The sequence below is a fragment of the Rattus norvegicus genome, chromosome 4 (assembly GCF_036323735.1).
Source record: "Rattus norvegicus strain BN/NHsdMcwi chromosome 4, GRCr8, whole genome shotgun sequence".
In the NCBI taxonomy this organism is placed as follows: Eukaryota; Metazoa; Chordata; class Mammalia; order Rodentia; family Muridae; genus Rattus; species Rattus norvegicus.
In genome coordinates, this window is record NC_086022.1 from 183,344,655 (window position 1) to 183,371,734 (window position 27,080).

The 27,080-nt window shown below is 42.5% G+C and overlaps 2 long non-coding RNA genes across 16 annotated transcripts in view; one reads left to right on the forward strand and one right to left on the reverse strand.

Annotated features, from left to right (window-relative positions):
- The window catches only part of LOC120102440 (uncharacterized), a 43,242-nt gene extending 16,162 nt beyond the window's left edge, over positions 1-27,080 (reverse strand). For 12 of the 15 annotated variants that reach the window (XR_010066003.1, XR_005504087.2, XR_005504086.2 and 9 more), the window contains exons 1-3: positions 14,632-18,279; positions 14,103-14,250; positions 5,038-5,262 (exon numbers count right to left, since the gene is read on the reverse strand). This is a non-coding gene — a long non-coding RNA (uncharacterized LOC120102440). Of the gene's footprint in view, positions 1-5,037; positions 5,263-14,102; positions 14,251-14,631; positions 18,280-23,738; positions 23,799-26,518 lie in introns of those variants that run through there. The other 3 variants (XR_005504075.2, XR_010066002.1, XR_010066001.1) reach the window with 3 other exon arrangements.
- On the forward strand, positions 14,913-18,568 carry LOC102555276 (uncharacterized). Its single transcript, XR_005504088.2, has 5 exons — positions 14,913-15,042; positions 15,152-15,303; positions 15,830-16,137; positions 17,249-17,389; positions 18,009-18,568. It is a non-coding gene; the product is annotated as an uncharacterized LOC102555276 (long non-coding RNA).

The window sequence follows — 27,080 nt, forward strand, 5'->3', positions numbered from 1 at the left end:
GGGGGAATCACTATTCCCTGAACTCAAGCATTATTACAGAGTAATAGTGATAGAAACTGTATGGTATTGGTACAAAGACAGGCAGATAGACCACTAGAATAGAATTAAAGACCCAGAAATGAACCCACACACCTATGGGCACTTGACTTTTGACAAAGGAGCCAAAACCATCCAATGGAAAAAAAGATAGCATTTTCAGCAAATGGTGCTGGTTCAACTGGAGGTCAGCATGTAGAAGAATGCAGATGGATCCATTCTTATCACCCTGTACAAAGCTTAAGTCCAAGTGGATCAAGGACCACCACATCAAACCAGATACACTCAAACTAATAGAAGAAAAAGTGGGAAAGAATCTCGAACACGTGGGCACTGGAGAAAATTTCCTGAACAAAACACCAACAGCTTATGCTCTAAGATTAAGAATAGACAAATGGGATCTCATAAAACTGCAAAGCTTCTGTAAGGCAAAGGACACTGTGGTTAGGACAAAATGGCAACCAACAGATTGGGAAAAGATCTTTACCAATCCTACAACAGATAGAGGGCTTATATCCAAAATATGCAAAGAACTCACAAAGTTAGACTTCAGGGAGACAAATAACCCTATTAAAAATGGGGTTCAGAACAAAACAAAGAATTCACAGCTGAGGAATATCGAACGGTTGAAAAGCACCTAAAGAAATGTTCAACATCTTTAGTCATAAGGAAAATGCAAATCAAAACAACCCTGAGATTCCACCTCATACCAGTCAGAATGGCTAAGATCAAAAACTCCGGTGACAGCAGATGCTGGCGAGGATGTGGAGAAAGAGGAACATTCCTCCATTGTTGGTGGGATTGCAGACTGGTACAACCATTCTGGAAATCAGTCTGGAGGTTCCTCAGAAAATTGGACATTGAACTACCTGAGGACCCAGCTATACCTCTCTTGGGCATATACCCAAAAGATGCTTCAACATACAACAAAGACACATGCTCCACTATGTTCATAGCAGCCTTATTTATAATAGCCAAGAGCTAGAAAGATCCCAGATGCCCTTCAACAGAGGAATGGATACAGAAAATGTGGTGCATCTACACAATGGAGTACTACTCAGCTATCAAAAACAATGACTTCATAAATTCATAGGCAAATGGATGTAACTAGAAAATATTATCCTGAGTGAGGTAACCCAATCACAGAAAAACACACATGGTATGCACTCATTGATAAGTGGATATTAGCCCAAATGCTCGAATTACCCAAGATGCACAGACCACATGAAACTCAAGAAGGATGACCAAAATGTGAATGCTTCACTCCTTCTTAAAAGGGGAACAAGAATACCCTTAGGAGGGGGATAGGGAGGCAAAGTTTAGAACAGAGACTGACGGAACAGTCATCCAGAGCCTGCCCCACATGTGGCCCATACATATACAGCCACCAAACTAGATAAGATGGATGAAGCAAAGAAGTGCAGGCTGACAGGAACCAGATGTAGATCTCTCCTGAGAGACACAGCCAGAATATGGCAAATACATAGGCAAATGCCAGCAGCAAACCACTGAACTGAGAACGGGACACCCGTTGAAGGAATCAGAGAAAAGACTGAAAGAACTTGAAGGGGCTTGAGACCCCATATGAACAACAATGCCAACCAACCAGAGCTTCCAGGGACTAAGCCACTACCCAAAGACTATACATGGACTGACCCTGGGCTCTGACCTCATAGGTAGCAATGAATAGCCTAGTAGGGACACCAGTGGAAGGGGAAGCCCTTAGTTCTGCCAAGACTGAACCCCCAGTGAACAGGATTCTTGGGGGGAGGGTGGTAATCGGGGGTAGATGGGGAGGGAAACACCCATATAGAAGGGCAGTGGGAGGGGTTGGGGGATGTTTGCCTGGAAACCGGGAAAGGGAATAACATTTGACATGTAAATAAGAAATACCCAATTTAATAAAGATGGGGAAAAAAGGAAAAAATACTGCCTTGTAATGCAAACTGGATGTAATCACTTTTTTAAAGCTATACTATAGCGCATAAATTAAGAAATTGTAAAAAAAAAAAAAAGAAAGAAAGGAAGGAAGGAAGGAAGAAAGGAAGAAAGGAAGGAAGGAAGAAAGAAAGAAAGTGCTGCTTAAACCATCCAGGGTTTTATAATGTTAGAATAAAAGCCACAGTCCTTATTCTTACTTATAAAGATAATAGCAGTTAATTAGAAAAGAGTGGATCTTAGACATATGATAAAGGCAATCTTGAATAATAATAAAGAAAAGTTGCCACACAGATCCAACTAATTATTTACAGAGATTTAAAAAGTATCTCCAGTGGGCAGCAGTGGCGTGGGGCGGGGGTGTTCTCCTGATCATTTAATACAATTTCAATTAAAGTAGAACACTGAATTTTGAAAAAAAAAAACAAAAAGTTAGTTAGTTTTTTTACTTTATGTCTGGTTCGTTATTCCACGTTCTGATCGTATTCATTGCTCTCATATGTGAACAGAGTCTAGTCATAGACAGCACTGAGCCAGCAGTAGGCATAGATCTATTCAAGAGTTACTAGGCCACTTTTGTGTCTCTTTTTCTCTTCAACCTAGATAAGGCACCATCAACAAGCAAATTTCACACAAGCCCAGCTTGATGAATCTAAGTATTTTTTGGGGGTTACTAACAAGAGTATGAGTAATGAAAATCAGCTTCATCCCTAAAAAGCCCACTCCATCATGGGTGACACTTTACTAGCTACTGTTTACTACTTTTGTAACATTGACAGGGTCTTTGTAACCTGTGAGCTCTCACTATACCTAAATCTTGTAAGTTTCATGAGCTTCCTGAGTCTTAGGGGCGGCCTCCTCCTCTCTCCAGCAGGGAATACTTCAATTAGGAGAAAATAGCTCCCTCACAGCATCATATATATGCAGTATTTAGCACACAAAAACAGACCATATGATCGCTGGAGTCAATAGGCTTCTAAAAACACCATGAGCAGAGCAAAGATCTTTGTTTATAAAGACAAACTATTGCAATTAATAATTAGCCATCATCCCAACATCTGTTGCTTGGTGTGTCTGCATAAACAGCCCTTTATCCTGAACCACCTGTGAGCGCTCACAGCAAAGACAGTACGGTGAGTGCTGTCTTGAGAAATGGCTTGCTGTCAACAGCCCTAAGCAGATGCTGGGCCAGCTCCTTCCATTGCAAGTGTTACACAAATCATTTGGGTTGAGAAGCCCGGCAGGTTCTACATTTCTGCCTTCCATCATTTTGCGTATTTTAAGGATTGTTTGCCTGTTGACAGGGTCGCTCTCTAGCTCGGGCTGATCTGGAACTCACTATGAGGATTCACTGGCCAATAACTACTGCCATAGTTCAGGAAGTGTCATTTGAGAAATGGAGTCAGCTCTTGTCCAAGTCCATTGCGCCAGATCAGCAGGATGAGACAGTTGCTCCTAGGCAGTGAGGCAGTTAGAACATGTGTGAACTCAGTGACTCTACTGGACTCCCACTCACCTATCCTCACCCAACGTAACCACAAGTGGACATGCACAGAAGCTCTGGCCTGAGAATTTAGTAAAAGCTAATGTGGTCTACATGCTAAATATTATCTACACTATCTTGCAGCTATCTTAATTTAAGCTGGAAGGAAGAGAAGCTTTTAAGACCCAGTGAGCTTTGAGTCAGACCACCAGGTAAGCCACACACACCTGCAGAGGCAACAAGACAGAATAATAGAATAGTTTAATGACTTTGAGTGTAGGCTACGGCACTGAGAAGACCTGAAAAATGAGGATCCTTGTTCATGCTCCCAGCATACTCTCAGGAAGCCTGTGGGAACTGTGGCATCTGGCTCTACATAAAGCAATGCCAGGCTGAACTATGGAAGCCATGGTGTGACCTTTATCACTCAGGTCTCCCTGGACCACCACAAAGAGTCTGAGCAATGGCACCTACAGACTCTTTACAGCATTCAAGCCCAGGGCCCCTTCTTAATGAATGCTCATGCCAATGATGCCACAATGGGAGTCGGCTGTTCTAGCTCAGGACTCTCCCCATGGTACTCTTTGCCCTGGAGTTCTTCACTGAACTGGTTATGACCTTCTCAGCTCCAGTGTGTCTGAGCCTCTTTTATGGCCACAGCACTTTCTCCTTTCACAGGTGACAGGTATGGCTGTCCCCTGCTTTTTCTGTACTTTCCTCCAAATGCCTTTCTTCCCATAATGAATCTTGTACCCCCCAATTCCATCTAGCATCTACTTCCTACATATCCCCAAATGACTCTTAGAGTCGCTGGTTCATAACAAAGATATAACTATAGCATAGGAGGGGAAAGGCCATATTTAAAATAAATGATCAATGAAACATAGACCCCCAAATTCCACTCTACAAGAAATCAGTTCTGCGTTGATTTTAGACCTAAGATTAGTTTTTTTTAATAAAAAAAGTTATTTTAAAAAGGTCCAGTAAGAAATGAAAAGTCTTGACACACTGGATTTCACTATATAAAGAGTAGCTGCTCATGAAAAGACACCATTAGGCTAAAGGAAAACACTGTTCAAGTTTCTTTTCTGTTGCTGTGATAAAATGCCATGACAGAAAGTGACTTATTTTATCTCACAATTCCAGGTTATAGTCCATCATTGCAGAGAAGTCACAGTGTCAGAAACTTGAGACACCTGGCCATATACCCACAGTCAAGCACAGAGAAAATAAATGCATGGTATCTCTACTCTTATACAGGAACCCTAGGACCGACAGAAGGCAAGGTCTTCACATTAGTTAACTTATTAAGACAATCCGCCACAGATATGCCCACTGAGCAGTCCAAGGTAAACGATCGTTCACTGAGACACTCTTCCCAAGAGATTCTAGGTTGTGTCAGGTTGATAATTAAAGCTAGTCATCACAGATCCTAAAGGAAATAAGGTATATGCAATTTCTCTCTCCTACAGAGACCCTATGTTCAGAAAACATGAAACTACTTTAAACTGAGTAGAGGAAGACAACTTGATTTTAGAGCATATTTAGTTCCTAGAGCTACTGAGACAAACCCCACAAACCTGGAGTCGTGTGGCAGACTTCTTTCTTCTCTCACGCTGGAGGTAAGAAGTCTATAAACATGGCCAAGACTGGAGTTAGGCATTGACACAGAATTGACCCCTCCAGGGACTTCAGTGAGCCATTCTTGGCATGTTTCAGCTTTGAAGATTGGTGGGGTCTTTGATGTGTGGTCATACTGCTCAGTCTCTGCCTCTGTGGACATAGTGTCTTCTTTTCTCCCTTATCTTAAACAAACACATGTGAGGTTCAGAGATGGCTCAGACCATAGAGTACTTACCTTGTAAGTATATGGATCTGTGTTCAATCCCTTCAACCCAAATACAAATTAATCCCTTCAACCCAAGTATAAATTGCCTGAAACACACACACACACACACACACACACACACACACACACACATATATATATATACATACATATAAAAAACATTATACACACTGAGCAGGTTATATTTAGAAACACATGTATATATGCATTTAATCACAATTAATGAAAAAAGAGGCTATGAATTTTAAAGAGAGAAAAGAGGAATATATAGGAAGGTTTGGAGGGAGGAAAGGGGAGGGGAGATTATGTAAATATAATATCAAAAATAAAAGAAATAATTTAAAAAAAGCATTGTAACAGACCAAAAAAGAAAAGGGAGGCAAGAAAGAAAGGAAGAAAAAAGAAAGAAAGAAAGAAAGAAAGAAAGAGAGAAAGAAAGAGAGAAAGAGAGAAAGATAGATTACCTGATATAATTAATCCATGCACGTTTATTCCCAGTGCTAAGGAGATCAGACAGATGCCTGGAGCTTGGTGGTCAACCAGCACAGCTTATTTTGTGAGCTCCAGGACAGAGAGAGAGAGAGAGAGAGAGAGAGAGAGAGAGAGAGAGATCTCAGAGGGCAATAGGGACAGCAAGATGGCTCAACAGGTTAAAAGCACTTGCCACTGAGTCTGACAACCCAAGTTTCAGGCAACATAGCACCCATCTAGGAGGGAAAGAGACAACTCGCAGACACTTTCTTCTGACTTCCATATGCGTATCATAGTGCATGTACCCACATAGACACTTGAATGTACACACACACACACATACCTACACACACACACACACACACACACACACCTACACACACACACACGAATGAATGAATGAATGAATGAATGAATGAATGAATGAATGAAATGTAAAAATATTTAAAGGTAAGCAGGACCTGAGGAATGACATATATAAAGGCTATCCCTAATCTCTACATTCTGGTGCACATGTGTGCATATATATCCACACACATCCAAGCATCTGTAAACACACAAATATTCACACACATACAGACAAAACAGGTGATTACACACAGAGCTCAATCAGATAACTCAGAACCATCTTTCTATCACTGCATCCTTAATTTTTTGCCACCTCAACACTTCCTGTTTCAAATAAGGAAACATTACAGTTCAAAAGTGCTTTCAGCCCACATGACTGGGAAGGATTTGAGTTTCTCTTCACACAGAAGATGTTCAGATGGCAGACTGTCATGCTCTCTGACAGCCCCTCCAACTCTAAACTCTGCCGTTCTATAAAAACACGTAGTTGAAATACATAGTTGTAGCATCACGGACAGTAACCACAATAAGTGGATGGTCTTGATTGCTGTATTGTTTGGGCATAGTTCAGAAAGTTTTAACAGCAAAGTTTACTGTTAAAAATGAGGTGAGGAAGAAGAATGAACTAAAGCCAAACACTAAATGAGAAATGGAATAAGGGAAGTAAAAAAAAAAATACCACAAACATAGGTGTGATGGTTTGTATATGCTTGGCCCAGGGAGTGGCACTATTAGGAGGTGTGACCTTGAGCAGCTCTCTGCTCCCAAACCCCGTGGGAGAGAGACCTCACCGCCTGGTCAGGTGGGCACTCCTGAGGCTGCAGAGCGGAGGAGACCACCAACACTGCCCACCCCTGCCCACATCCCTGGCCCAAGAGGCAACTGTATAAGGCCTCTGGGTTCCCGTAGGGGAGGGCCCAGGAGCGGCAGGACCCCTGCGCCTGAGACACCACCGGAACCTGAGGGAAACAGACCGGATAAACAGTTCTCTGTACCCAAGTCCCGTGGGAGGGAGAGCTGGACCTTCAGAGAGGCAGACACGCCTGGGAGACCAGAGGAGACTGCACTCTGCGCACATCCAGACGCCAGAGGAGAACACCAAACGCCATCTGGAACCCTGGTGCACAGAGGCTCCCGGAAAGAGCGGCGCAGATCTTCCCGGTTGCTGCCACCTCGGAGAGGACTTGGGCAGTACCCCTCGAGCAAACTTGAGCCTTGGAACCACGGGTAGGACCAACTTTTCCCCTGTGAGAAACCTGCCTGGTGAACTCAAGACACAGGCCCACAGGAACAGCTGAAGACCTGTAGAGAGGAAAAACTACACGCCCGAAAGCAGAACACTCTGTCCCCATAACTGGCTGAAAGAAAACAGGAAAACAGGTCTACAGCACTCCTGACACACAGGCTTATAGGACAGTCTAGCCACTGTCAGAAATAGCAGAACAAAGTAACACTAGAGATAATCTGATGGCAAGAGGAAAGCGCAGGAACCCAAGCAACAGAAACCAAGACTACATGGCACCATCGGAGCCCAATTCTCCCACCAAAATAAACATGGAATATCCAAACACACCAGAAAAGCAAGATCTAGTTTCAAAATGGTATTTGATCATGATGCTGGAGGACTTCAAGAAAGACGTGGAGAACTCCCTTAGAGAAGAAGTAGGGGGTTGGGGATTTAGCTCAGTGGTAGAGCGCTTGCCTAGGAAGCGCAAGGCCCTGGGTTCGGTCCCCAGCTCCGAAAAAAAGAACCAAAAAAAAAAAAAAAGAGAAGAAGTAGAAGCCTACAGAGAGGAATCGCAAAAATGCCTGAAAGAATTCCAGGAAAACATAAATAAACAAGTAGAAACCCATAGAGAGGAGACACAAAAATCCCTGAAAGAATTCCAGGAAAACACAATCAAACAGTTGAAGGAATTAAAAATGGAAATAGAAGCAATCAAGAAAGAACACATGGAAACAACCCTGGACATAGAAAATCAAAAGAAAAGACAAGGAGCTGTAGATACAAGCTTCACCAACAGAATACAAGAGATGGAAGAGAGAATCTCGGGAGCAGAAGATTCCATAGAAATCATTGACTCAACAGTCAAAGATAATGTAAAGCAGAAAAAGCTACTGGTCCAAAACATACAGGAAATCCAGGATTCAATGAGAAGATCAAACCTAAGGATAATAGGTATAGAAGAGAGTGAAGACTCCCAGCTCAAAGGACCAGTAAATATCTTCAACAAAATCATAGAAGAAAACTTCCCTAACCTAAAAAAAGAGATACCCATAGGCATACAAGAAGCCTACAGAACTCCAAATAGATTGGACCAGAAAAGAAACACCTCCCGTCACATAATTGTCAAAACACCAAACGCACAAAATAAAGAAAGAATATTAAAAGCAGTAAGGGAAAAAGGTCAAGTAACATATAAAGGCAGACCTATCAGAATCACACCAGACTTTTCGCCAGAAACTATGAAGGCCAGAAGATCCTGGACAGATGTCATACAGACCCTAAGAGAACACAAATGCCAGCCCAGGTTACTGTATCCTGCAAAACTCTCAACTAACATAGATGGAGAAACCAAGATATTCCATGACAAAACCAAATTTACACAATATCTTTCTACAAATCCAGCACTACAAAGGATAATAAAGGGTAAAGCCCAACATAAGGAGGCAAGCTATACCCTAGAAGAAGCAAGAAACTAATCGTCTTGGCAACAAAACAAAGAGAAGAAAAGCACACAAACATAACCTCACATCCAAATATGAATATAACAGGAAGCAATAATCACTATTCCTTAATATCTCTCAACATCAATGGCCTCAACTCCCCAATAAAAAGACATAGATTAACAAACTGGATACGCAATGAGGACCCTGCATTCTGCTGCCAACAGGAAACACACCTCAGAGACAAAGACAGACACTACCTCAGAGTGAAAGGCTGGAAAACAACTTTCCAAGCAAATGGTCAGAAGAAGCAAGCTGGAGTAGCCATTCTAATATCAAATAAAATCAATTTTCAATTAAAAGTCATCAAAAAAGATAAGGAAGGACACTTCATATTCATCAAAGGAAAACTCCACCAAGATGAACTCTCAATCCTCATCTTCGGTTGGTTTATATACAAGTGTGCAATTTCTAGGCTTGAAAGTAAAATGATGCTATCTGGTGCTGGATAGAGGAGCCTTATTTTTTATTATGGCAGCTTGCTATTTTTGTAACATGGTGATTTGGTTGAACACAATAAAGTACAGTAGTAACTGATCTCCCCTTCTTCCTGGATGAGTGAGCAGATGATTAAATGTTGATGTCAGCATCCTTGAGCATATTCAGATGAGCTTCTGCTTCTGTTGAAAATGATGCTGTGTTTGATTGTGGTCCGAAGCTTTGAAGCACTACTTGGCATCTCCTTCCTTGGAGGTCTCACTGTTTAAACATAACAGATTTGATAGCTTGTTGGTAAGGTGAGGTCCAGCTTGTCTCCACTAGGTCATCTTCATGTGAATCCGGTGGTTATACGGTTTTGTTTTAGGGATATTTCATTTTTTTAATAACGGTTTTAGCTGACATTCATGGAGAGAATGAATCCTTAGAACTGTGCCACTAGTGAAAGGAAATCCTGTCTAGAGTATGTTTCTTTACAAAGCTATGTCACACCATCCTTTGGGCCCTCTGCTGGAAAAGTAGAATCAAGTCTCAAATAATGCCTTTTAAATTGTATCCTCTAGTATTATAGATGTAGGACAGTACTGTATCATACCTCTGTGGATGTAAAAATAGCTTGTACCTGCTTTATGATACGTAGTAGTGACCGTGCTTTATCAGAGCTGTTTTTAATGATGTTGCTCAGAATGTTTTCTTCCCAGATGATGATTGAGAAGCTAATTTAAAAAAAATGGTGCCAGGTACCACAAGAGTAACAGAACTGTGCTGTTTTCTCGGGTTTTGTTTTTTTACTTTTTTTTTTTTAATGGAGTGTGCGGGATGTCTCTACAGTTTTGTTCAGATGACTGCAGAACCTGGAAAAGCTGTTGCTGCTGTTGATGCATAACACACTGCTATTATTGGTCTTTTTATATAAATATAAATATATATATACAGATATATAATTTGAATTTTTGGAGACTTTAGCTGTGCTGTCAACTATGGAAAAAAGTATCCCCGTTTACTGTGTTGAGTTGGCACTGTACAGAAATTAACAGCCATATTGGTCTAGAAATGTTGAACTTAAGTTTTTTCCATTTGTACAGGGGTAACGCACTGTATTAAATATGTAAGGTCTTATCTACGTGGGTTTGATTACAAAAACTAATAAAGTATTCTCTAAATAAAAAAAAAAGGAGGTGTGACCTTGTTGGAGTAGGTGTGTCACTGTGGGCTTGGGCTTTAAGACCCTCATCTTAGCTGCCTGGAAACCAGTATTCTGCTAGCAGCCTTCAGATGAAGATGTAGAACTCTCAGCTCCTCCTGCACCATGCCTGCCTGGATGCTGCTATGTTCCTGCCTTGATGATGATGGACTGAACCTCTGAACCTGTAAGCCAGCCCCAACTAAATGATGTCCTTATAAGAGATGCCTTGGTCATGGTTTCTGTTCACAGCAGTAAAACTCTAAGACAATAGGCAATACCTTAACATTTTATGATGAGTCAAGCTCTACAAGCTTCCCAAGAGGCCACTGTGAATGAGTTTATTTCCCTGTTAGAGGTAGCAAGCAGGGCGACTATGAACATCCTCCTGTCCCAGGTATGCCTCTTGGGAGGTGCTCTTAGTTTATATGAAACAAAGGACATATTTTGCACGATTAATTTAAGACCCTAGAGAAATCTCCCTTTCTCCTCCTCCTCTGCCTCTCTCCATTCCTCTCCCTCTTTCACTGTGTCCCTTTATTTTCTTCTCCCAGATTCCCCATATTTTCCTCCCCTCCTTCCAAGTTCTCCTCCCTCTTACTCTGCCCTTCCTCCTCCCTCTTCCTCATCTTCTCTTTAAGATTACACCACTGAGAGAGAGAATCTAAATGGTTAAGACAGGTCCCTCCACTGCCACAGTCACTCACGTATATAATCTCAGCACCAGGAGGCTGAGGTTGGAAGATTGCCACAAGATCAAGACTAGCCTGGGCTATATAATGAGTTATACAGTGTGGAACAGTCTCAAAAAATGAGGAGGAGGAGGAGGAGGAGGAGGGGGAGGAAGAGGAGGAGGAAGAGGAAGAAGAAGGGGAAAAAGAAGCAGAGGAGAAAGGAAGAGGAGGGAAAGAAAAGGAGAGAGATGGGTGTCTCCCAGTAAATGGGAAGCTGTGTCTAATGGGGGCTGTAGGATTATTAATGAGAAAATTCAAGAATTCCCTTTCTGGGCTCAGTAATTGGTAACAGGAAACAATATAATAAATAACAAAATATGGCTCATTTAGGACGCTTTACTCTCTCCCATTAGGTAGTGGGTAGGAGCTGAAAGGCTTTAGCACATAAATCCCCTGAATCTAATCTGTAACACGAAGTATCCATGTGACCTCAGTAGTGGCAGGCACATGGGATGAGGCCTGATGCTGAGCAATGAGCTCCTCAAGAGGACTCTCGCATCCTCAAGTTGATACATAGGGTGAAAAGTCTGTGGTCTAGACCAAAGAGTCGATGCAGATCTTGGAGTTGGGGAATCTAGGTTCCTGTTCTGGAACTACCTGCCTCATCCCAGGCGGACATTTCAACATCCGTGACAGGATAACAGAGCACCAATGAAGAACTCTGCCTCCTCTGAGACTTAATGATTCTGTTCTCTTTTTATTTTGTTTTTTCGTTATTGTTTTCTACAGCCCAACCACAGTTTCCCCTCCCACTTCTTCTACGGGTCTTACCCCTCCCTCCTCCAATTCATTCCTCCTCCACTTACTTCAGAAGAAGACAGGCCATCAGTGGATATCAACCAAACAAGTTGATATCAAGTTGCAGTAAGATTAGGCGCCTCCCCTCATATCAAAGCTGAACAAGGCAACCCACTATGAGGAAAAAGGTCCCAAAAGCTGGAAAAGGAGTCAGAGAGAGCCCCCTATTAGCAGTCCTACAAGAAGACCAAGTTACAATATGGTGGTTTCTCAGAAAATTGGGGATTGCTCTACGTCAAGACCCAAGCATACCACTCCTAGTCACATACCTAAAGGACACTTGCTCAACTATGTTTGTAACAGCTTTATTCGTAATAGCCAGAAACCGGAAACAACCAAGATGTCCCTCAACCAAAGAACGGGTAAAGGAAACGGGGATACATTTACACAATGAAGTATCACTCAGCTGTTATAGGGGTTGACATCATGAAATTCGCAGGCAAATGAATGAAATTGTTCTCTTTTTTATTAAACAAGGTCTTGGTATGCAGCTCAAGCTGGCCTCCAACTTTGGGTGCTTCTGAAGCTCAGCCTCTCAAGGGTTTAGCTTACAGGAATGCAACACCACACCAGACTGATGATTCCAAGTGTGGCCAGGAAAAATGAAGCAGTAACATACAGCTTGTGTTGAGTCCTTAGCATGTATTGAATCAAAATATTTACCAGTACTGAAGCATGTAGAAAGCAGTATGGGCCTAAGGCTCTTACTAGGAAGAGGAAGAATGAAGAAAAAAGAGAGAGATCAAGAATGAAAGCGGAAAGGCCCGCTGGGGTTACTCCTCTAGAGACTCAATTGTCTGGGATTTCAAAGGAATTAGAGATGTAGCAGCATAACTCTGATTTCACTGAGCCCCTCTGTGTCTGTGTGCTTCTAAGTCCCAAATGTGTCACTGCAGCTTCTCCTAGCAACAGGAAGAATGTGTTTCTGTCAAGCTGAGCTCCCTGGTGACAATTACCCCATGATGTTCTGTTACTCTGATGAATCATGCACACCTAGCTCTTCTTGTTACATTTCACATATTCTCAGGGGGTAGAAATGTTGCTTTCATTCAGTCAAAGACCCAATTCCTTAGTAGTCTTTTTTTATAATGGAATACTGTGCCTACATCAAGTGAATGATAATTGTCTTAATTTTCAAAACAATTTCAACGCATAAAGTACATTTTCTCCACTCTGAGCCCATTCATCCTCAGAATAGACTTCTGTTTCCTTCATTGTTGTTTTCTATTCTTGTTCAGAATGGAGGCCAGAAGGACAAACACTACTAGGATCCAGTGATTCACCAGGCAGGTTTTTATGTTTTCCAGTATGAGATATTTTGGTTCACTGAGCTTCATTTTAATTCTTCTTTGGCTGCGTTTGGTTTCACAATGTGATTAACGACTGAACTTGTCTCCCTGCGATTGTCTTAAGAATTTGCAATAGCAGATTTATTCACTTACTATAAATGCAAAACAGAGATGTGATTCTCAATGCAAATGTTACCCTTAAAACACACAGATATTTATCACCAAGTACTTTTGTAATCAACTTCTTGGATTTTGCACACAGTATAGTAACTATTAACTTTTTAAAAATACAATATTGTCTCTGATAATTACCCAACTCATAACATTGCAAATTGAACTCTTTCAAGCTAAGGACAGCATCACAGTGAAATAATCCACGCTGTGCACACCTCAGAATTCTGCCTAATAAGGGCTATGTACCTGACTGACAACCAATCTCCCCTAGGGGATGATGTTAACTAGAATTCTAATAATAAATGGATTTATAAAGTGACTGTCACAAATAAATTGATCATGTGTTGACCTAAATTGATCATCTGGATGGAAGACCTAATAAAAAACCAGACATCACCCCTCAGGATTCTCTCAGTGAGCCACTGGAACGTTGCTCTCTGAGTCAACACAGACCCTGACTTTCCCAAGTGAACAGTATTAAAAACCCATCTTACTGTCAAAATTGCAAGCCTCCTCAGTGGCTCTGAGCCTGGGTCGGACTTACACTGGCTAAGTGTCCCCAACTCTGGATTTCAAACACACAGATATATTTATCACTTGATCTCTTAATCATTGTTCATCAGTGTGACAGTACCTGTGTAAAGCATCTTACGAGAGGCAGCATCAGGGTTCCGAGGTTTCAGTCTATAGGCAACCATTTCCCTTGCTTTGGGACCAAGGCAAGGCAGAACAGCAAAGAGAATTCATTATGGAGAGTTGTGTCCCTCTGGCCAGTCAGGAAGCTGAGAGAGGGCGAGGAGAAGCAAGGAGGAATCAAGGGAGGGAGGAAAGGAAGGAGAGAAGAAAGGAGGGAAGGACAGAAGGAGAGAGAGAGAGAGAGAGAGAGAGAGAGAGAGAGAGAGAGAAATGAACAGGGGACAAGATACAGTTTCCACCAGTCTACCATTAGTGTCATCAGATTACAAACCCTCAATAAATTGATGGGGTGATAAGTCAAAACCCTCATGACCCAACCATTTCCTCAAAGCTTATTAGCTCACAATTAAACCAAGCCCCTATTATATGCCTGTCTTAATTAGGGTTTTACGTCTGTGAACAGACACTATGACCAAGGCATCTCTTATAAGGACAACATTTGATAGATTTGATAGGGGCTGGCTTACAGGTTCAGAGGTTCAGTCCATTATCATCAAGGTGGGAACATGGCAGCATCCAGGCAGGCATGGTGCAGGAGGAGCTGAGAGTTCTACATCTTCATCTGAAGGCTGCTAGCAGAATACTGGTTTCCAGGCAGCTAGGATGAGGGTCTTAAGCCCACGCCCACAGTGGCACACCTACTCCCACAAGGTCACACCTCCTAATAGTGCCACTCCCTGGGACAAGCATATGCACACCATCACAATGCCCCTCAGGGACATTTCAAATCAAAACCAGGAGACTTGGGCATAGTACACTGCCTGTCTCCCCTTTCCTTCCCACAGTTCATTTGGTAGAGGGATTTAGAACACAGCACTCTAGTCAGACACTAAAGAAGTCTCAATCCTCAAGCCAGAGAGCACACATTCTCCAGCATGGTAATACGTAGGTCTGATAGCTTGCTAATGCTATTTCAAATCCACTTACCTGTTCTTTTCTTTTTTCATACCTCTTTTGAACTCAAGAAAGCTGATCTATATTTAACAGTGTACCTGAAGCTACAGAAAATTGCTCAAGCTAAGAGAAAATGCCTCCACAACACCTAAGCTGCCAGTGTGTCTGGTGTTAGACAGTGGACCTATTCTTGTTTTCACGGGAGCCATGCTCGTCTTAATTTGAGTAAAAGCTTGTTTTTCAAGGTAATGAATCCTATAGGCCTTTAGTGATAGACTGGGACTAGATATAGCCTAGAATATCCTCTTTATAGCCCCAGACTAGAGTATCCAGCCTCATTGACTACCCAATTAGAACTCCACTTAAGCTTAGTCTTTAAAAGTATAGTATTCATCTTTGTTAATGCTGTGACAGAAAGCAGTCTAAGGAAGGTTGGCTTATAGTCTGAGGCCATTTTGGCAGCAGGAGCATGAAGCAGTCGGCCATGTTGCTTCTGCTGTAGAGAAGCAGAGATAAACGCTAGTGCTCTAACCCTGCCCCATAGCACATGGCCTCCTCCATCCCCTCTGGGAGAACGAACTAATCATCCTCTGGGTAAGGCATAAGTTTAACTGTCACAATGCCCCATCAATCACCCCATAGAGACTTTCTTCACTAAGCCATCAGCCACGTGGCCATATATATCGTTACCCAAGTTTAGGGCTTACAGTTTTGAAACCCTTAAAGAGGTGGATGTGAGATTTACTCTACTCTTTCTTTTTTTTAATAAAGATTTCATTATGATGCTTTATGAAGCTGTCTTCAGACACACCAGAAGAGATCATCGGATACCACTAGAGATAGTCATAAGCCACCATGTTGTTGCTGGGATTTGAACTCAGGACCTCTGGAACAGCAGTCAGTGATCTTAACCTCTGAGCCATCTCTCCAGACCCTACTCTACTCTTTAAACTGAAACATCTTTCAAATACATGGCTTCCCTGCTGCCTTCAGACATCCACAGAGCACAAGGGTATGGCAGGATGGACTAGGAAGTGAACTGTTACACAACTGCTGTGAGCCAAAAAGAAACAGCACGGGTGAGTATCAGTAGCAGTTCTATGCATGTTAAGTGAGACAGTGTCCAGCACACCATGGATGGGATGAGCTAGGCTGAGGTTCACCAATGACTGTTCCACACCAAGCCAGAAAGCCAAGATAATACTGAAGGCCTTCATATCCTCTAAATCCAGGCCTCTTTCCTTCAAGCTCTCTGGAGACCTTGGGTCCAGGACATACAACCTTCCTGCTCTGTGAGGCAGAAAGAGCACCTCTCCGAGATTTGTGCTATGCTGTAAAGGGTCTGGGCCACTCTTAGGAACTCACTGAGGTGCTGGCTCTCCTGGTTCAGTCCGGCTAGAAGCAGTGTCCCTTGTCCAATATCAGAAGATTTGTGTCCACCAATGCAGCCGCCAGCAGATGCTGAGGTCACTTTTCATGTCACCCTTAATTAACCTGACAGGATACAGCCCCACCTCTGTCTGAGACTAAGAGGAGAGGAGAGACTTGCCGGGAGGCTAACAGAATGGGCTTTTATGTTCTTGGCTCTTCTGCGAGCAAATGTCTTGGAAAATTGCACTTTTATTGTTTCCAAGACCTGAGCCCACATCTCAGCAGCTCAGGCTTGGAAGGTCCTGTCAACTCACCCATCAGCTTTCACAAGGACGGGAACCCCTGCAAGATTGGGACCATTTAGCGCAATGCAGATACTAATGACAGGGTCCCAGCAAACACCAGTCCTCCATCTTGGAAGTGGTAGCCTTCCTTTTCACCCCTGCACCAGCCAAAATGATAAGAACACCATTTTAAGGGGAACTTTCTAGAAAGCGTGTGTGTGTGTGTGTGTGTGCGTGCGCGCGCGCGCGCGCACGCGCATGCATGCACACACATGCATTCATGAGCTCAAAGGGGAGGATCAAGGCACAGCACTAGGACAAGCAGATGAAGCTTTATATGTGCTATTTTCTCTGTGAAGATTGAATGCTATAAACCCAGGAGCACTGCAGTGACAGGCTGTCACATGGTCCTGTCTATTCATGATAGAATGCTTGCCTAGCACACATAAATCCCTTCGTTTGTTCTCCCGCACCATAAAAACAATAAGAAAACACATAAATAAATCAATCATCTGTTTACCCCCCCCTCCCCCAGCACACTGATTCTCAACTAACATCTGAACTGCATGTGCTGTCCAGAAGAAAACACTGACAACTTTACTGAAAAATGAACAAACAAACAAAAAAGCCCAGGGCTGTCCCAGAGTCTTAGCCAGACTGGCTCCTTTAAGCTCAGGTATGTTGAATATTTTCACAAATGCTTATCAGGTAACGGACTGTTGTTTTTCTGAGTTCGATTTCCCGTACAAAGCAGAGAGAATAACTTCAACTGGATTGTTTCAGGTATCTTTTACACGGCGACTATAAATGCCCGTGAAATCTCTAAATCAGACGTTAAAAAAATAAACTCTTCAAGGCTAGAGAGTTGGCTCAGTTGGTAAAGAGCTTGCTGTGCAAATGTGAGGACCTGAGTTCAGAACCCCAGCACCCATGTACAGAGCGGGATGTGGGGGATGTGTCTGTCATCCCAGTGCCTGGGAGGCAATGAGTTTGGGAGCTTGCTGGGTGCTCAGCCTTGCCAAATCTGTGAGAGATCCTATCTCAAAGAACCAAGTGGGAGGAAGACCCAACATTGATTGACCTCTGTCCGTCTCATGCACACAGGCATTTGTGCACCTGCTGTACACACACACACACACACACACACACACACACACACACACACACAGAGAGAGAGGGGGGGGTTAAACTGTTCTTTGGAAAGTGACCCAACACTTAAGATTTCATCAAAGAACGTAACAGGAAAATACTAAAAGCAAAAGCCTAAACTAACTACATAAAATTTGGTCTTTCAGGTTGTTGAAGCTACTTTTTCTGCTTCCCTGCCAATAAATGTAAACTTTCTTCTAATTCTGTAATGATGTGCCTACATATATTCTATTCCTGTAAGGCACCGAGTGCAGATGGAAAACACCAGAAACAAGAATTTCATGCCTGCATGTGGAATTCACTCCCGCCATTATAATTCTGACTAAGCATTAGTTGCTGTTTTACATGGATTATTAGCTAAACTATGTAAGTAACAGACTGCTTAGTACATTGTTCTTAAAGGGCAGCATGGGGACTGGAAAGATGGCTGAGCAGCACTTGCTGCTTTTGCAGAGAACCCAAGTTTGATTCCCAACATCCACATGGTAACTTCTGATCCAGGGAATCTGATGCCCTGTTCTGGCCTCACCAAATGTGTGCACCCCAACACATGCACATGTGCGTGCACACACACAAACACACACACACACGCTGCTGAGAAGTTTTGAGTTCATCATCTACACACTTAAAGATTTCCACATTTTATTTTCACTCAGAAAGTGTTTTTAGACTTATAACGATTATTAATAAAACCAAACTTTCCAAAGTTTCTGAGAATGTTTTAGTCGTTGTGGGATCTACATGATCAGAATCACAGTCTACCAGATGAGCGAAATGGAACCTTTACTACAGAAATGGTTTTCTTAGAGGGTAGAAGGGTTGGTTTGTGTATTTATTGAGGCTGGGTTTCACGTAGCCCAGGTTGACCTCAAATTCACTATGTAACCAAGGCTGGTTGGAATTTCCGATCCTCCTGCTTCCAACTCCCAAGTGCTGGGATACAGGTGTGCATCTCTGCACCTAGCTTCAAAACGTTTTAAGACTTCTTTTTAAATTAGAGATGAGTAAGGCAGAGAGGTCTATGAATAAGGAGTGAATATTCTTGCTATGTGAAAATATTCTTCTCATTGAGATGCTAACTTATTGAAAATACTGATAGACAGTCTTTTCCAGAAATAAACCGAGGTAACATAGATCATGCCTGCTACGTTGCTGTTGTGAACACTGGGACTCTGATATTTTTATAGGTCAAGACTGGGCAAACCAGGGAGGAAAAGTACTCTGAAAGTTGAAGTGATAGTAGCTACCACAGTTGACAGAAAAATTCAACCTACCATTTCCTAAAAGCCAGGTTAAAAGTTATCTAGCTCTTAGCCAAGACCTACACTGATAACCACTAAAGAAAGTCATATTTTTTTTCTAGATGGTGAAAAATGTACTATTCTGGTCAATTTTTGTCAAAGTGACACAAGCCTAAACACGTCTGGGAAAACTGAGTCTCAGTTAAGGAACTGCCCCTATCAGATTGGCTTGTGGGCATGTCTGAAGAACTCTTTCTTGAATTGCTAATTGACATAGTAAGGCCCAGCCTACTGTGAGCAGTGCTATCCTTAGGCAGCGGGGCATGGACAGTACACAGTCTAAGGAAGGTAGCCAGACAGTAAGCAGCATTCTTCCACGGTCTCTGCTTCAGTTCCTACCTTGAGTTCCTGCTTTGAGCTCATGCTGTGACTTTCTGTCATGATGGATTTGAACCTGTGAGCCAATTTTTATTTTTTGTCTCCCAGGTTGCTTTTGGTCACTGTGTTTATTAAAGCAATGGAAAATCAAATTAGTGTAAGTATGTAAAGCAGTCTTCATATAGGAAATTTCTAAAATTAATACCTAATATGTGCGAAGCGATTTGTAATCCGTACATCTTCCTAACATGGACGAAGCTGTAAGAACGTGAGAGAGGAAGCTGGAGAAACCCAGAGCCCCCATCACTTCCATTCTGCGTAGAAAGGGAGGGAGCTCTACTCTGATCTCTGTTCACACATTCGCCATGCCAGATTCTCTTCTAACATATGTTTCCACGTTGGAAAGTCATTTTATCTTGTGGGCTATTAAATTTAATTTCTGATAGACAGTAAATTAACAGCCAATTCCATCAGGAGTCCCTTCCCTAGTGGATCTGGCCAATGAAACATAAACTTTCCAGATCTGTTGAGTCAGAAGAGGCCACTTGGGGACATTATTAGAAAGATGGCTTTTCTCTAGACCTCCCTAACCCCATTACGAATTCCCTAGGTCACATTCATAATTCTTACGTCATAACCCCTTTAGTTTACACACTCAGTGACACTGGCCTGTTGTATTTGTTTGCTTGCTTGCTCTTGTTTTTTTGAGACGAAGTCTCACTTCGTTGTAATTTTAATTTTTTTCAAATCCTGCTTTTCATGATGGTTCTTAAACACTTTAACCTTCCTTGTAACCCACCACCCACCAGAGATAGTGGAAAAGAAAGGATATGGGTGGTGAGGGGGAGGGAGTGGACCTGCTTAGAAAGATTATTTGGAGCAACTCCCATCTGTGCTATCTGGAAATCAGCAGTTCAATTCACAGGTTAGCAGGCAGCGGCAGTTCAATACACTCAGAAAGACCTCACAGATTCACCAGCAGTCCAGTTCGGCACAGTCAAGTTAGCAACCACAGTGACACCACCTAGGAGAGACAGCCAGGTCTCAGCCTTGGCTAGAGTCAGCAGGAGGGACCAAGAGGAACACCAGGAGAAGTTCTCCGCTGTCCCTTTATCAGGGAAACAAAGATCAGTGAGGACCAGAGGCCCACAAGTGTCGCACAGCTAGCTGTACCAGCAAGCCCAGCTCCGTCTCCATCACTCCATCAAGTCCTATTTGTACCCTCCAAACATCACGTGTCCTTCACGTGCCCTGCCTCAGCGTGGGTCTTCCCTTCACACGTGCTTCCAATCAGCCAGCGTCCTTGGAATCCGCAACAAAACGCAGCAAGCCACCAGAAGTTTTTTGGTGCGTTTCTCTCTGTGGCATCCTGACAAACGTAGCTCAACTACACAGTGTAAGGCAGACAAACACATACGTGTTATTAGCAAAGAATCTTTCATCACGTGTCCTTTCACGTGCTTGCATTAGCAGAACATCCTCTCTCAATTCCCTTCCATTCTGCTTCAGCAAAACATTCTTTCACTAGTCTTCTGACTTTCCAAAGAACCCTTAAGTTTCCACTTCTCTCTGTGGCCCTAGATGACCTAGAACTCACTCTGTAGCACAAGCTGGCCTCAGAGTCAGGGCAATCCTCCTCCCACAACTTCTAAGTACTGGGATAACAAGTGTCCACCACCGCGTTTAATTAACTCTATCCTTTTTGATGCTTAGATGGGAAATGTTGATAGTCAAGCATTGACGAAATGATTCATTGATAGCTGACTTCCCTTTGAATCAACAAAGGGACTTTAACAATGGTGTTCCAACACAATGAGTCTTAAGTGTTCACAGCCACCAAAGTCTTCATGCTTAAACACTAGATCCAGCTTTCCAACCACACTCAACAGATTAGTCACACATACAAGCCCTCCCTCTCCCTCTCCCTCTTCCTCTCTCTCTCCCTCTTCCTCACTCTTTCTCTCTCTCACACACACATACACAGACAGACATACACACACAGCAGGGGTGGAGATTGGCCCTAAGGCCTTATTTATACTAGGCAAATGCATTACCACTGAGTTATTATCTTCCTTGCTCAAAATATTCTAAGGGTAATTGATGAGAATCCACGTTTTTATTTCCCCAGCCAACAAATTATTCAAGGGAGAATCTGAACACAGACACCCTCATTTAAAAGTGATGGTGAATGCTAAAATGAATACACAAATCTCTGTATCACAAAGAACGGTAATAACTCCTACAAGACAAAATTCATTTTATCTCTGTGGATGAGAATTACCTACACAACTACCAGCTTTTTGTAAATTGTGAAATCGCAACATAGCTGAAAGTCAGTGAGAGATAACAAACCCTTGAAAAATCAGACAACAGCACCCAGAGGCTGCACATAACACCAGGGCCCCAGTGCAAAGAAGCCCAAGTTGTTTGCCCTTTTTTAAACATTTTACTTTTTTCCTGAGAATTTTAATTCCCAAATTAAAAGATTTTTCAGATACACATCGATGGGATATAACCCCCCACCCAAAATGATAATAACAGAAACATTCCTACCTTCACGATTTCTTTCCCCACTGCCATTATTATACTTAAGCTAAGTATGAAAGTTCTGCTCATTAAAATGTTAAATTTGCATAACTTGAGAATCAGTATCACCCTTCAAAAAGAAAATCTTATTTGCATGTGTCATCACCAGACACAATTTCTAATTATCCTGTTGATAGCCTGAGTTCAGAAGCAAATCTGTGCCTCCTTCCACCAGAGCTTTAATAAGCAGGCTAGAGTGGAAACTGAATCATTTTCCACTAATTTGCTATTATGGTCTTTATCCTTTTCTCAGGTCCTAGGTCAAAGGGCAGTTCACAAGGCCGAGCACGGAGGACTTAACTCCAGCCATCCTAATAATATTGGTACAATTTTCCTTCCTAAGGAATCTGGCACTTCATAAGGTTCCCCAAATCTTGTCTAATTTAAGCATAAAATACAAGCATGTCTGTGTCAAAATTAGCTCAAATCTCATTATGAAAGGAAGAACCCTCAGGGAGTTTAAAGATCACTTAACCTGATAGTTCTATGAGCAAACACACCGGGTGACTGAGTGGGCAACAAAGGAGTCAGAGATTTCGTGGAGATGACTACCTACGAGCTCCTTGTTGGATTGATGGGGAAGGGTGGGTATGATGATAGTTTACTGCCAACGTGTAGCTCCTGTGTCCATAAAACAAAACAAAACAAACAAACAAAAACCTATGAGGTGTAGAGGTCTTCTGGCTGTTTCCAGAACATCAAATTTTCTTCGACTACAATTGTGCTACTGTATTTGCAGTGATCTCATCAAAATTTAGGAATAAGTAAAAATCATAGCCACTCGAATTGCAGGCTGACTGGATGTTGGAGATCACTTTTTCCTAATTAATTGAGTAACTAATCTATAACTGATGGATTTTTTTTCACGGCTTCCCTCGTGATATGCTAATGGTATTTATAATCCTTCTATACGTAGTGCAGACTCAATTATTTTGACAGATTTTTTTATGAAAACTAAGTGAGTTTTTTTTTTGACAAACACAAATCACCCCCAGTTCTACAGTCAATATGATTTGTGAACTCATGCAAACTGTGATGAAGCTGTCCTTAGGAATCAGGAGCTTGGTGTTTTGTTTTTCAGTTTCTTTCTTGGTTTTGTGGTATGGTGTTGAGGGTAATGATACAGGGTCTCATGTAGCATAGGCTGGCCTCAAACTCCTGATATAGTGAGCTGGCCTAGAACTCCTGATCACCCCAACTCTACCTCGTGAGTACTGGGATTCCAGAAGCTCACTACCATGACTGGCTTGAAAATAATGTTGTTCTGTGCTGGGTTGTTTTGTTTTTGTTCTATGCATCCGGTTCCCACCAAGGAATCCAGAAATAAGCACGAATTAAGTCGATTTTTTCCCCTCTCTGTTTCTTTGAATCCAAACAACAGCTGGAGATCAAGAATTAAAAAGCCACAAAAAATATTTTGTTTATCTTTTATAAATAATAAATCATGTGCTTGCTTGACACTTTCCCTCGGTGACCTAATAGGTGCTGCCATTGAGCACTCAGGGTGAACAGGTCCTTGAAGCTACTGAACATCATTGTCATCGGAACAATGGATAAGGAGCTATAGTCTCCACGGCAGAAAGCTGATGCCCCAAGATGCTCAAAGCGGCAAGCACACACGAGCACCTATATGCGTCAATGTGTTATTCCCGCTGCAAATTAATATCTTACCTTTTCCCATCCTGCTTTTTATTCATAGTCTTTATGATGTAGACCTGCACAGATGAAGTGCTATTTAAAAAAAAAAGAAGAAGGAAAGAAAAGTTAGCCTGGTGTTCTTCACATTAGGCTGAGCGGCAAGGTGACCCGCAAAGTCTACTCTACATTATTGCCTATGAAGCCCAGTTAATCTATGGAAAGAAAAATACTAGTGTTATCTTCTGGTGCAGATGTTTTCTGGTTCTTCAGCCCCCTTCTGGTGATGGGCTGAACAGAACTGTGCTGTCAGTAACTGTAGGCAACCCCACCCAAGTAGCTGGAGTGGAAGCCCTCATCCCTCAGGATGGACAAAGACTCCCCAAGGAGCACATGGCACAAATGTGATTTTAAAAGGAGGGGGGCACTTATAAGGGGGCACTTAAAAGGAATTCAGTTCCCTTGTGTTTAATTCACACCTGCCCTCCTTTCTAAAATAATCTGTTGGAAAACACACCCATGGCACGTAGCTAACCCTTATATCTGTCCAGCTTTTCTTCTTTAGGATTTTTTAACGAACATAAATCATAATCCAAATCCAGAATCTTATTGATGTACTCCTCTGACTGAAAATCCATGCAGATGGTGACTTGAAGTAGAGAAGTCACCAAAACCTTATTAAATGTTGGCTCAAAATTCAAGGAAACACCCTGTCTTTGCCCCGATCTCGTTTTCCAACAGGGAAAGCACAACATCCAAGGATGTTTTTTTAACAGTGGATGGTGTGATCTCTGTAATCCCAGTACTTGGGAGGTTGAGGCAGGAAGATCAGGATTTCAAGGCTATCCTCAATAACAGAGCAAGTTTGAGACAAGTCTGGGCTATAAGAAAACAAGTCTCAAAGAACAGGCAATAAATAAATAAAATATTTACGGGCTGGGAAGATGGTTCAGTGGTTAAAGTGTTTACCCCACAAATGTGAGGATTCCTAGAACCCACATAAATGCATAGTGATCTATCTGAAATCCCAGTTCCAGAAGGCAGAGACATAATTCCTAGAGCAGCAAGCTGCCTAGAAAGGTTAGCCATATGGATGAGCTCTGGGTTTGATTGAGAGACCCTGTCTCAGTGAATAACATGGAAAGCCACCAAAGATGATTCTCACCATCAGTCTTGATGCACAGGCACACAGGAGAAACTGCCTCACGTGGGCATGCATGCTCGTGCACCTACACACACACACACACACACACACACACACACACACACACACACACACACACACACGGAAAAGGAAATAGGGCATCTGGAATTTTGTCTGGGTTCTGATTGCCCTGAATCCAGGAATGAGTTCTCAGAACATATTTCATCGCCTCATTTGAATTAAAAACATGAAATCACATCAAGTAAGTCTAATTTGTTATAAAAATTGATTTGGGTCAAATAAGTCAAAGAGTAGACACCATTCATAAAATGAATAAGGTAAACCTGCACTTCTTTATTTTTTTATTAGATATATTTCTTTACTTACATTTTAAATGTTATTCCCTTTCCCAGTTTCCTGTCCATAAGACCCCCCCATCCCCTCCCCCTCCCCCATACGAGAATTCCCCCATCCATCCCCCTTACTGCCCCTCCATATTCCCCTGCACTGGGGGTCCAGCCTTGGCAGGACCAAGGGCTTCCCCTTCCACTGGTGCTCCAACATGGCTATTCTCTGCTACTTATGCAGTTGGAGCCCAGGGTCAGTCCATGTACAGTCTTTCAGTAGTGGTTTAGTCTCTGGAAGCTCTGGTTGGTTGGCATTGTTGTTCTTATGGGGTTGCAAACTCCTTCAGCTCTTTCAATATTTCCTCTAATTCCCCCCAAGGGTGTCCTTTTCTCAGTTCAGTGGTCTCACATGTAGCATATATATATACCACCAAAACTAGATAAGATTGATGAAGCTAAAAAGTGCATGCTAAAAGGGACCAGATATAGATCTCTCCTGAGAGACACATCCAGGGCATGTCCAATACAGAGGTCAATGCTAGCAGCAAACCTGCACTTCTTAATAAAAATACTTAAAACAAATATTCACATTATAGGCAAATATATAGCATAACCATTTTATTTTAAGGTATTTTTTAATTTTAATTTTTTATGTATATGAGTAGTACACTGTGAAGACAGCAACATTCAAGGAAACACCCTGTCTTTGCCCCGATCTCGTTTTCCAACAGGGAAAGCACAACATCCAAGGATGTTTTTTTAACAGTGGATGGTGTGATCTCTGTAATCCCAGTACTTGGGAGGTTGAGGCAGGAAGATCAGGATTTCAAGGCTATCCTCAATAACAGAGCAAGTTTGAGACAAGTCTGGGCTATAAGAAAACAAGTCTCAAAGAACAGGCAATAAATAAATAAAATATTTACGGGCTGTCTTCAGACACACCAGAAGAGGGCATCAGATCCCATTACAGATGGTTGTGAGCCACCATGTGGTTACTGGGATTTGAACTCAGGACCTCAGGAAGAGCAGTTGGAGCTCTTAACCACTGAGCTACCTCTCCAGCCCTATTTTAACGTATTTTATGTACCTTAAAGTACTGTTCACAAATAAACTATGGTACTCCCATTAGTAACTGAGTCTACTTCTTGCCTCGGGCAAGCAACCTTTAAGGGAATAACGGCTGCTGCAAGAACTCCTTAAATGAAGGAAAGCCTGTCGATACGTTTTCTGAAATCTTGGAAAGGAGATAACACTGGGACAACATATTATTTTCTGTCATGATGATGGACGATCCAGGAAAAGCAACAAAAGGAGGAAAGACTTACTTTGGCTCCCAGTTTCAGAGGTATCAGCCACGTCAGCTGGCTTCACTGATGGAGGGTTGCATGTGGTTAGAAAGAACATCACAGAACAAGTGGGGGGGGGGGGCAAAGCTACCTCCCTAACGAGAAAGAGAAGGCGGGTTCTAGAGTCCAACCGCCCCTCCAAGGGACGCCCCAATGGCATACCCTTCCACGGGGTCCCATCACTTAAAGGCTCTACCACCTCCTAGCACCACCCCCCTGGAGACCAAACCTCAGCACATCTGGGGTCATCTAAGATAAAATCTGTGGGCTAGAGAGATGGCTTAGCATTTAAGGGTGCCCTCCGAAAGAATGAGCATTCCGTGCCAGCACTGTGTCGGCTGGCTCCTGCCTGTAATTCCAGACCCAATGGGTCTGATGCTCTCTTCTAGCCTCTTCCCTCAGACACAGACACACACGTGCGCACACACGCACACACGTGCGCACACACACACACATGTGCACACACACACATGTGCACACACACGCACACATGTGCACACACACACGCACACATGTGCGCACACACACATGTGCACACACA